Here is a 13,086-nt window from a genome sequence, read left to right as displayed (position 1 = left end):
ATGCATAATTTGTACTTTAAAGTATTTATAATTTTCATTTAGCCTCACCAATTTTGATTATTGTTTGTTCAAAATTGCTGAATATTCGCAATTTCCCATTTAAATGTTTGGAAGTGAAGCCGGTGAGGCAGCAGCGAGCTGAGCCTCACCTTGGATTATCAACCCCTCGCTAACTGTATATGATGTAGCGATCCTGCAGTAAGGTTCCCAATGTTTTAATGTTCATATTAGAGTTCTGTATTTTCCCACGGTCTGTGAACGTATTGTGATGAGTGTGAGAGGGAGGGGGCGTGGGAGCGAAGGAGAGGGGGAGTGCCTGAGTGTGAGTAAATGGAGCCCGACTGAAGAGTGAAGTTGAAGTTTGAGGTTGTGCTTGTTCGTGATGTTGTTTTGGCGTGGTTACGGCCGACAGTAACCAAGACGTTCTGCAATAAAGGTAAGTTTGTTTAATAACGCCTCATTATTTGTCACGAACGCTACATTGGTGTCAGAAGTATAACCGCCAAAGTTTGAATGGCTAACCTCCGCTAGCGCGGCTAGCCCGGACCTGGGAAATTCATGGCAGAACAGCGGAAAATGACCGGAGCTCGTCCGAAAATCAAAGAGGAGCCGATGGACAATGCTTATGCCGGTATATCAGGGCATGAGGCGGAGTTTCACCGTGCTTCAGAGCATGTTGCTCACATAAAGCAGTCAGCTAGGAGGCTGGCTAGAGAGGCTGGTCTCGGCTCGGGGAGCGCGGAAGAGCGCGCCGGCGGGAGAACGCGCACGGCGAGCGCCGCAGAGCTGAATGTAAACAAAGATGGCGGCGCCCGCTATAACCAGGTTCAAGTGAAGACGCCGAAATACTCCGGTAGGGCGGACTGGGGAGGCCTTCCACCTCCAATTTGAACTCTTAGCACCGGCTGCAGGCCTGTCAGAGGACATTAAAGCGCTCCAGCTGGCCCTGTGCCTTACAGATGAAGCTTTGTCATGCTTGCTGCTGCTTTGCCCAGCCGAAAGAGAGGACTATGGAGCTCTAGTGGGAGCTCTGCAGCGCCGTTTTGGACAATGCAACCAGCCTGGTGTTCTGCGCTCAGGACTGTCAAACAGGAAGAGGCAGGCCGGGGAGCCGCTCCGGGCATTGGCTAATGACATTGAAACCCTGACAAGGAGAGTGTATGCAAACATGTCCCCTGAAGTGCAGAGTGAACTGGCCAGGGACCAGTTCATCCGGGCCTTAACTCCCAGGGAGCTGCGCATACAGACACAACTAGCCCGCCCCCATAATCTGCAAGAGGCGCTGGAGCTGGCCTTGGAAAGAGAGATCATCGGAGACACCACAAGTAATGGCATCGGGCAGATGAGCTGACTGAATTGATCCGTGCTGCGTCACTGCAATCGCCACGCAGCAACAACCGTCCTCTATGAGGCCCTCCTGTGTGTTGGGTTCAGTCCGGTCATATCAGCGTGAGGTGCCCCAAGCAGGCTGGTGTCCAGGGAAACGCTCCGGGGTCTGTGTAGATGGGACGACACAGACCTCTGTCCCTGTGTCCCACCATGCTTTGTTGCCTCGGGACGGAGCCCAACTGTACAGACGGGGGAGCGGGGCTCCACTTCCCCCAGAAGCAGATGACATCACCGAGGCTGCCAGAGTGGTGGGCTGGACCCACATGGGGGATTTCTGCCATGTCCCCATCACCCTGGCGGGGGCTCCATGTATAGCTCTCGTCGACACCGGCTCCACGGCAACACTGATGAGACCCGACCTGGTCCCAGCGGGGATACAGCTGGAACCTACTGCGGTGAAGCTGCGGACAGTGACTGGTGAGCTAGCCCCTATGCTTGGAAGAGGGGTGGTGGCTATACAAGTGGGAGGGCTCTCAGTGAACTTTAAAGTGTGGGTTGCAGCAGTGCAGGACCCCTGTATATTAGGACTGGACTTCCTGCGGGCCGCCCGCTGTTTGTTAGACCTGGGGAACAACACACTGACATTCCCGGGGGGGCCCACAGTTGGAATGGTGCCCCCCACCCAGGCCCCAGGGCCACACCCACCAACCTCACGAGCAGCAGAGGAACGTCAGGGGCCGGACCCCCAGCCCCAAGCTTTTTCCCCTACGCCCCTTTCCCCCCACTCCGTATCCCAGCTGTTGAGCAGCCCCCAGTCCCTGACCAGCAGCCCACAGCAGGTGAGGAGGACAGACTGGCAGCAATACAAGAGATATGGAGGCGCAGCTGTGATAACCTGGAGCCCGGGCAGCAGCAGGAGTTGTGGCAGTTATTGCTGGGCTTTAAGGACAGTTTTGCTGTAACAGAAGAGGAGGTGGGCCTGACACACCTGGTGCAGCACGAAATTGATACCGGCGATGCGCGGCCCATCAAGACACGGCCCCGCCGCCTTCCCATGAGGCACCAAGCTGCTGCAGACAGTGCTATTGACGAGATGCTGAAGACTGGCATCATCGAGCCATCTGTTAGCCCATGGGCCTCGGGGGTTGTGATGGTCAATAAGAAGAAGAGTCCAAAGATGAGGTTCTGTGTCGACTACAGGCCCCTAAACAGTGTGACCAAGAAAGACTCGTATCCACTGCCCCGCATCGACAAATCTCTAGACTTGGTGTCCGGCTCATCTTGGTTTTCCTCCTTAGACCTTCGCAGTGGATATTGGCAGGTGCCCCTCAGCCCCTCAGCCAGACCAAAGACTGCTTTCTGTACCGGGGGAGGGTTGTGGCAGTTCCGAGTCCTCTGCTTTGGCCTGTGCAACGCGTTCGAACGGCTGATGGAAAAGGTGCTGAGTGACATCCCCCGACAGGAGTGTCTGGTCTACTTGGACGACATACTGGTCCACGGGGACTCTTTCCATGCAGCCTTGGGGGCCCTGCGGCAGGTTCTACAGAGGATATCGGTGGCCGGCCTAAAGCTTTACCCAGACAAGTGCTGCTTCATGAGGAGAGAGCTGGAGTTTCCGGGGCACAGGGTTGGGGAAGAGGGCATTAGCACATTACAGGAGAAGGTACGAGCAGTGAGAGACTGGCCGGTCATCACTAACTTGCGTGAGCTGAAGAGCGTCATCGGATTGGCGTCTTACTACAGGCGGTTTGTGATCCGGTCCTCACCCCCCCAGACCCCAACCTGCCTTTCGTCTTAGACACAGACGCCAGGGATGTTGGGATGGGGGCGGTGCTGAGTCAGGTGGGGGCGGAGGGGGAGAAAGTGGTGGCGTACTTCAGTAAAACTTTCGACAAAGCTGAACGGTGCTATTGTGTGACACGCAGAGAACTTCTAGCTATCGTGAGGGCAATAAGCCACTTCAAGTACTATCTGTGCGGCCTGCCCTTCACTGTCCGAACTGACCACTCTGCCCTACAGTGGTTAATGTCCTTCAAAGAGCCGGAAGGGCAGATTGCACGCTGGCTGGAAGAACTGGCTCCGTACGTGTTTCAGGTGGAGTACAGGGCTGGAGCTCGCCACTCCAATGCTTTGTCCAAGACAATGGGGAGGAGCACTGCCTCTCATGTGTCAGTGAGTTTCTATGTGTAGCCAATTAGCTTCATCTGGCTTTGACCCCCATCAGTTTGCCTACAGAGCTAACAGATCCACAGAAGACGCCGTGACCACAGCCCTCCATGCTGCTCTGTCACATCTGGAGCAGCAGGGGAGCTATGTGCGGATGCTCTTTGTGGACTACAGCTCTGCTTTTAATACTATTCTCCCTCAGAGACTGGTGGACAAATTGGGGGACCTGGGTCTCCCTCACTCCACCTGCATATGGATTCTGAGCTTCCTGACCAACCGACAGCAGAGAGTTAGGGTGGGAAAACATACATCCACTGCCCTCAGCCTTAGTACTGGCTCTCCACAGGGCTGTGTGCTGAGTCCCCTGCTCTATTGTCTGTACACATACGACTGCACCTCTGCCCACCACATCAACACCATCATCAAGTTTGCTGATGACACCACAGTGGTGGGGCTCATCTCAGGAGGCGACGAGTCCGCCTACAGAGATGAGGTGGAGCGGCTGTCAGTGTGGTGCAGGGAGAACAATCTGCTCCTCAACAACTCAAAGACAAAAGAACTCATAATAGACTACAGGAGGAAAAAAACGGACATTACATCACTAACCATCGGGGAAAATGTGTGGAGAGGGTAGCTGACTTCCGTTTCCTGGGGGTCCACATTGAACAGGGCCTCACATGGAACGCAAACACCTTTGAGCTGATAAAAAAGGCCCAGCAAAGACTGTACTTCCTGATGGTTCTCAGGAAGAACAATATCAAGGAGAAACTGCTGGTGTCATTTTACAAGTGCTCCATAGAGAGCATTCTGACTTACTGCATCTGTGTATGGTAGAACAGCAGCACTGTGGCTCAAAGGAAAGCTCTCCAAAGGGTCGTGAATACAGCCCAAAAAATCATTGGCTGCCCTCTCCCCTCACTGGAGGACTTGCACAGCGACCGCTGTTTCAAAAAAGCACAACACATCACAAAGGACACTTCTCACCCCGGACACTCTCTGTTTGCACTGCTGCCTTCAGGCAGACGATACAGAGCAATAAGAACAAGAACTAACCGTCTCAGAGACAGTTTTTACCCAACAGCTATAACAAAACTCAATGCAATCAAAACAACCCTCAATCAATATGAATGATGTGATGTGTGAGAATGTGGCTATTCTTATTTATTAGTTTTGTTTGTTTATTTATTTATTTATTTATCTTTGCACTGGCTGATGGCACTTTTAATTTCGTTGTACTCGTGACAATGACAATAAAGATCTATCTATCTATCTGGTTTCCAGCGTGTGAGATATTAGGGTGTGATGTGTCCTCGTCTGTGAGCAGCTGTAGCAAAGCCAAAGACAACTCCTTATATAGTGAGATAGCGTAAGTAACATTCTTCCTGATTCTTCCCAAGGTTATACACAGGCTGAAGGCCTTATTAACCCCTAAAAACCCAACAATACAGTGTGACACAGTTTGAGTCCACAAAACACAGAAGGCAGGTTCTTCAAGAAACATATGTTTTTGGGGAAAGTGTAGATATATACACTACCGGTCAAAAGTTTTAGAACAGCACACAGTATCCTCTCAGCCAGCATGTCCACGTGGGGCCCATAAGGGTTAAGTGGGCTGCAGATAAGGGTCCCAAGTGGGTTTGTCTGCAGCTTCCATGGTGACCCCACCTGCGTTTGCCCACATGGGCATCAAGTAGGTTCTGACCGGGTTTCAGGTGGGGCCCAACTTGCTGAGTTGCACAGGACCCATGTAGGCCTCATATCTTTGCCCACATGGGCACGAAGGGGGATCAGACTGGACCTTAAATGGGGCCCAACAAAACATTTGCCCTTTTTATGCCTAAGCCCACTTAGCCCACTTACATCTCTTATGGGGCTCATACAACCAGCCCACATGGGTTTCACATGTGGGGCACATGTACCTCAAACCACATGGGACCTGCAAAATTTACCCAGTTCAACCCCATGTCCACTCAGAGATCAGAGATTAGAGTCTTTATTGTCATTGCACGGTAGCATATAACAATATACGTTGCCCACATAGCCCATATTTCACCCTTGTGGGCCCCACATGGACATGCTGGCTGGGCTCTGGTATTGTTGGTCAGGGCTTCATCCTACAGCAAGATAATGACCCAAAACTCTAGTCCAAGCTCTACCAGAACTACCTCAGGATAAAAACAAGATGGAAAGAATGAAAAAAAGGAGTGGACCATGTCTCCATGGCCCAGTCTCTAGACTTTAACCCCATGGAGCTGGTTTGTGATGAACTGGACAGAAGAGTGAAAGCAAAGCTCCTACAAGTGCCACACATGAAATGTCCCCGCAGTCCCCTTGAGTTGTAAAGTGTCATAAACCTTCTCATAAGTGTTGCCTCTGCACATTAACCAGTTTAATGGTGTGAGCCCTGTGATAGACTGGAGACCTGTCCAAGATGTAGCTTTCCAGTGACATAGCTTTCATCAGGTTAGGTTAGTTTGCTACAGTTCATAAACTAAGCTTTCGGCATCTCAATGGCAGCTTCCCAAACAGTGACATCGTCCGTGGCATCTGTGGCAGCGGAAACCCACTCCTGGCAAAGGCTGTGATAATCATACAAGAAAGAACACAGACAATAAACTAAGTTGCAAAATATAGCTTTAGTAAATGAAGTTACAGGCGATAATCCACACACCATGCGTAACAACTGAGTGAAAATGAAAATAACCTCCTTTTAATTGAAGATCTCATCTTCCGTAGCACTTAATCCTGGAGCCTATCCCAGCTGGCATCGGGCGAGAGGCGGGTACTGTAGTGTCATTTTAAAGTCTGTGATGTGCTACAAAGAAGATAAATGAATAAGATGCAGGCTGAATGACTTTGACGTCATGTTTGATTATAAGGTTGTATTGATTATGATGATATATGGAATAATAATACCTTTAGTTTGATCATGTTTGATTATAAGGTTATGATTGAATTACAATGATGTGTCCGATCATAATGTCATTAGCTTGATTACAACATTAAGTTTGATATGATGGGCCTTCACCAGGCATATGCTACTAGAACACAAAGGGAGAGCACTGGAACCAAAAGTATATCTGCTGTATTCCTCACAAGAGCACGTGTGTATGTAGAAGATAGTTGTGCTTATCGCACTTGTTAAAGTTATTTTAAAGAACAATGAGCTTAAGAGTGGACTAGAAGATAAGGGAGTAAAATGGACGGGAGTAACCTTGTGAAACTAGGAGCCTTGGGAAATTCCAAAACTACTGATGAATGCAGGTGTTTGAACCTGAGGAAAAAATAGAAAAGGTATTTGGAGTAGATCACGATGCTCCAGAGCCATGTGGCACATCTGCATCCAAGGCCACATGGCTCATCAACAGTGATGAAGACAATTTCTAAGGGTATGATTGGTTCAAATAAGGGGCTGGTGAGGGTTTGCCCCATGTAGAGGAAGGACAAGAGTGTGACTTGTGACGTCCCAAAGGTATAAAAGATGAGGACAGTAGCCCTCGCACCTCAGAGCGCGGTCGTGGTGACCAGTTTTTGTCCTGTGATGCTGCTCTCATTTTTTGCCGGCAATAAAGATCAGTCTGATGCTCAGCTTTATTGACCAGGTATGTGAACACATACAAGGAATTTGACTCCGGTCACTTTGCTCAATGGTACAACAAAAATAAAGAACAACGCTATAAGCATGACAATAGAACGTATGAAGGAAGAATAGAATTTCAAGGACAATTAGAAAGAAAACAAATAAAAAGCTTTTATTTAAATATTACATATTCTCTCCACAAATAGGCCTATTTTAATTTATTTTTAATTATTCCATAATTTAATGAAGGTCCCCTATCGGCGGGCGCGGTCAGCAGCAACAAGCTCAGCTGAAGACTGGAAGACTTTTGTTAGAGCACATTGTTTTCTGACCTGTAGGTGTCTCCATGAGGATAAAGAATGTAGTTACTAACTGTCCATTCTGCTACAGGTTTATTTCTATCTACTGACAATCAATGACCTCATCATTTCTATCTGAGACACCTTGAAAAGAGGAAATTCAGCCTGAGGTTCAAACTAAATATCTGTCGTTCAGTAGATGACTTGTCTTGTGTCTTTCAACACACTAGAAAGAGGAGAGTCTAGACTTAAGTCTTTTATTAGTATTTTAATACCTTAATCTAAAATCCCTTATTGTTACTAAACATGTAGTTATTAACTGGATAGTGTAACGTTGTGCATAGCTGCATATACACACAAAGGCTAACATAGAATGACATAACATAAAGTAACATGCAAATATAAGTTACAATGCTTACTGCCTTCTCCATCACACTTTAACTAGTTTCATGTTTTCTTTACCACCAAGGGTTAACTCAGTTTGTATTTGCTGTGGCTGGACCGGAGGTGACAACATGTTAAACCCTCTGCAGAGGTGTGAGGTTTGTTGAAAAAAGAAGGAAGTAGACAGAGACTATCTTGGTACAGAGCAGAGTGACATGTTGTGAGGACTGGATGTGAGGACGACCTCAGAAATCTTTCTCTAAAACGGAGTGACACGTTGTCAGTGCTGGATGTGAGGATGGGACACACTTTGCTTCATGTGCTGGGATTATTGTGTAAGTACATCACTTTGAGTGTTGTCTAAGAAGTCACTCCAAAATCTACACGTGTCCAGCTAGAGTGACATGAGGTGACTTCTCAGTTCATATCATGTGTAAAATAGTTGTGAGTTCAGAGTGGACAAGGAGCTGGTTTAACCCAATGCAGTGGTGTGAGTCTTTTTTCTTAATGCAGCAAAGGAAGTGGGACTAATCAAACAGAAAATGATTCAGCAGTAAATCCCCACATAGTTCACTGTTTCTTTTCATAGGCTACAATTTAAAGTTTCTCTTCAAACAAAATGCTTGTATTTCAAAGGTCAAAGAGGTTTTTATCGTCATTTCAAGCATATATGAGAGGATGAGAGGACGTTCCTCCAGGACCATGGAGCTACTTGAAGACATAGGACTAAGTACAATACTAGAAAATTCCCTCTGGGAAATTTTGAAGGGGCTACGGGAGCTAATGCCGGGGGTACCGTCTCTGTCAACATGGGAATTAGCACACTTTGCCAACATTTAGCACAATTAGCTTATGGTTAGCACAGTTAGCTTACAGTTAGCTGTAGCATGTTTGTACATCCTACTACTCTTCCTGAGTGTATCTGTAACTGTAATAACATAGTTTCCTGTGTGTTTATGTGCGTGTGTGTGTGTATGTCGCGGTTGCGCACGCCTGTGTCCGTGTATGTGGCTCTAATAAGATAAAGTTACTTGCAGTCGGAGGACAGGAAGTGTCACAGTGTTCTGTGGTCAAACCCAGTGTAGTGCTTTGAGTTTTAGTGAAGACTGAAGGAAGTGGGATGGACTAACAGGACAGAAATCAAACATTAGCAGAACCCCAGTGATCTCATACTGACATGAATCTTCTTTTTGTCCTCACAGTTCACTGTTTCTCTTCATAGACTGCAGTTCCAAGTTTCTCTTGATACAAACAGGAAGTATTTCTCAGGTACAACAACAGAGTGTCAGTGCTGGATGTGAGGATGGGACACACTTTTCTGTGTGTGCTGTTGTTGACCTGTGAGTACCAACTATTTATCTTCATACATGTAGGCAGGGTTTTGACAGGTGATCTGATGTAGTTCAGGAGCCAACAACTGTGTTGAATAGTCACAGACAGATAATATTGGTTCTTCATTTGTTACATTTATTCACTAATCTGGTTCCATATGGAACTGTAAATGTCATAAGAAGCCCAGTTATTTTTAAATATTTCTTTACTGTTGAAGTTTTGACTTTTATTTTAGTGTTGGATACACTCCTCTACTGTGGACATGCTCAAGGTCAGTTTCTCTATTTATTATTTTTATTCATTCAAGATTAGTCTGAACGTAATTCATCCCTGAATTGTTTTGTCAGTGTATTTATTACTTTAATCTATGTATCTAAACAGATTGTAGAGTAAAATAGAAGTCAGTTTATTTTATGTTGTTAACTGAGTAAAGTTGAGGAGAATATTTGTGTTTGGTTGTAGATGCTGTGCTGACTACTGACCCCTACTGGTCACCTTTGTTCACTGGAGAGTCTGTTACCTTCATATGTGACATGAAGGAAGGAGGAGTCACTGACTGGGATTATAAAATCTACAAGGATGGTGGAGAATTTACTCGCTACTACATAGATCAACGCTACACATTAAATCTGTCTCCAGGTCACAGTGGTGAATATCGGTGCTGTGGTTACAAAAAGGGATCACGTCAGACAAAGTGTAGTAAAACTGTCACTTTAACTGTATCTGGTAAGATCTCATTGTTTATTGTCTTATTCAAGTGTGTTAATTGTATAGAGTAAATAGTATTTGAGTGTCATTGAATTTGAGACTTTGATCAGGACGTCTGTATTTAAAATAAAATGACTTCATTTAGCTCTGCCACCATGTTGAAATGGACATAAATCACAGCTGCTTCAAAGTATTTAAAACTAATTATAAATATAGTGGCATTGTCTGTTGAAGCATCCATCCTTTTGTCAAGTTAATAAAAGTAATGAAGAATTCAGAAAAGTATTTTACTGAAAGTGGCAGGTTGATATGACAGAAGATTTGAACATACATCAAAACATTTTCTCATTTTATTTATAACATCAGATAGACCCAGGGCCACACTGACATCAGGACCAACAACCATACCAGTAGGAGGCAGAGTGACACTGACCTGCTCTGTGGAGCCCTCTGCTGGATGGAAATATGAGTGGTTCAGACGTAGCACAGACATCTCTGAAGTTCAAGTCAGAATAAATGATGGAGAAAACAGAGTTATCAGTGTATCACAAGGAGGAATCTACTGGTGCAGAGGAGGAAGAGGAGAACCAGTTTACTACACTGATCACAGTGATCCAGTCACCATTGAGATAACCTGTGAGTTCAGTTATTTAGTTTGAAATATTCATGATTTTCATCGGAATTAATGATGAAACCTACAATGTTGAGTTTTCTCTGTTGATTTCATGTTTCTATTTGTGTCCCAACTGTTCATATCTGGTGGAAACAGTTTCCAACAAGGCTGTTGTAACACGACAACACAACTGGCCTCAGATATTCAGAGGTGAGAAGATCACTCTGACATGTGAGGTCCAGGGAGGTGAAGACACTGAGTGGAAGTATGAATGGAGTAAACCCAGGTCATCTACACACTGGCCAAACAATAACTACTGGACTTTCACCGCTTCTGAGAAATTACATGTGTAGGAGTAGACTCAGAGATGACTCATATTCTACAGAGTGGAGTGAAGCCATCACACTGTCAGTATCTGGTAAGTCATGTTTGCTGTTGTGCATTCTGATTTTCTTATCGAGGTGTGTGAGAAGTGTGTCATGTCTTCAGTTTAATCATGAGTTTAACTTGATTGTCAGTAGCTGATAAATAGTTTGGCCTGACGACAGCCAGTCTGTAGAATGAATGGTCAGTCAGTATAAGGATGACAACATCACTTCGGTTAAAATAAATGTCAAAATTATTACAATTACAATTTTATTTGTCAAAACACACATTTAACTGTCAAAAATTAACAAAAAAATCACATAAACCATTGACTGGAGATTTGGAATTGACATAATTTTCTAATATTAATTGTGATTTAAACGAGTTAGACACGGTGACAATCATTACTTTTTTCTAAACTCAACAGCAACTAAACCAAAGGCCAGACTGAGTGCTGACACCAGAGATATTCCAGTAGGAGGCAGTGTGACTCTGACCTGCTCAGTGACGCCATCATCTGGATGGAAATACTACTGGTACAGAGATGAGAAGTCCTCTGAACCTCTGACCACACAACATGCTGGTTTCTATTCAAATGGACAAATGAGAGTCTCACAGGAAGGACTGTACTGGTGCAGAGGAGGAAGAGGAGACCCAGTTTACTACACAGAGTACAGTGATTCAGTCAGGATCAATGAAAATGGTGAGTTTGAAAAAAGGAGGAACCAAAAAATGCAGACATCCAATGTCTATCTATGGATACATCAAGTCATTCTGTTTGATGTTGAATTTTGTGTCTTTATTAATGAATCTTGAACATGAACAGTTCCAAACAAGGTGACTGTGACTCTCCAACCCAACTGGCCTCAGATCTACAGAGGAGAGGAGATTACTCTCAGATGTGAGATCCATGGAGGAGACACTGAGTGGGAGTATGAATGGAGATCTACCAGTTCATACAAACCTCCAAATCTAAATGAGTTCAGGATTAAATCTGATTCTTCACTCCACACTGGAGACTACAAGTGTAAAGGTAGAATGAAAAGTGAACAACAGTCTTCAACAGAGTGAGTGATTCCTTCACATTGACTGTATTCATCAGTAAGTCTCATCATAGTTCACCAGTCATCACGTATTTAACTGTAAATTCATATTTATATCATATATATTTTATTAAGAGATCACAGACAATCATATTAAGATAAATAATACCAACTTCACCAGACACACATGTTGAATGTAATCTACCATCAGTACATAGTAACATGTTTTCATTCTGATAAAACCTCTTTCAACAGATAAACAACCTGTCCTCTCTGTGTCTCCATCATGGCTGAGTCCTGGAGCCTCAGTAACTCTGAGCTGTGAGGTTGAACATCCATCTGCAGGATGGAGGTTTTACTGGTATAAAGCTGTTCCTGATCTATCACACAAGTATCAATATTACGACTATGAGCTGCTTCCTGGTAGCATCAATGGAACTGAACAAGATTCCTACATCGTTGATGGTCAGACACACACAGCAGGATATGTGTGTAGAGCTGGAAGAGGAGAGCCAGTGTTTTACACTGATTACAGTCCACCTCAGTTTGTCTGGTCTGGAGGTCAGTTTCTATGTTCATGACTTTCTTTATCTTTCTATTAACCCAGGGTTTAGTCTGCTTCCAGTAAAACATGTCTTAAAACTAAAGATTGTCGATATGAGATGTTTGTGTTTATGTTTCCAGAGTGGATGAAATGGTCTAACATGTATCTTAAGATTGTATTTATGTAACTAACATTCAATTTTAAAGCTATTTGATGTTAAATGTTATTTTATTATTCATATTGTACAGTAGATTTCCTGAGGTGTGACTCTTCATCATGGTTGATTTTCCAGATTTCCATTCATCAGCGTCTCTCACAGTGAATCCTGACAGATTGCAGCACTTCACCTCTGACTCTGTCTCTCTGAGCTGTGAGGGAAACTCTAGTGGAGAGTGAGGAGGTTTACTGATGATGGCGTCCTGTCACACTGTTCTACCTGGGGGACAATGACTGGATCAACATGTAAATTATCCAGATCCCAGTCTGATAATGCAGTGTACTGGTGTGAGTCTGGATCAGGAGAGTTCAGCAACGCAGTCAACATCACTGTCCATGGTATAGACTCAGTTGTTCCCAGTATCTTTGGCTGTAGATTTAAGTGAATATCTCCTTCCTTCTAGTCTATCTTCTTATGATCAAATCATTTCTTTAACGTTTTCATGTTTGCAGTCATATACTAAATAGAACAAAGTATTATACATGTGTAATACTTGGTAGTCATT

At 44.9% G+C, this 13,086-nt stretch overlaps 1 pseudogene; it reads left to right on the top strand.

Moving 5' to 3' along the window:
- Positions 1–8,011: 8,011 nt before the first annotated feature.
- On the top strand, positions 8,012–11,848 carry LOC125014971 (annotated as a pseudogene).
- The last annotated feature ends 1,238 nt before the right edge of the window (positions 11,849–13,086 follow it).

Source organism: Mugil cephalus, chromosome 1, assembly GCF_022458985.1.
Source record: "Mugil cephalus isolate CIBA_MC_2020 chromosome 1, CIBA_Mcephalus_1.1, whole genome shotgun sequence".
NCBI lineage: Eukaryota > Metazoa > Chordata > Actinopteri > Mugiliformes > Mugilidae > Mugil > Mugil cephalus.
The sequence above is the reverse complement of the archived record's forward strand: the minus strand, read 5'-3'. Positions and strand labels throughout refer to the sequence as shown.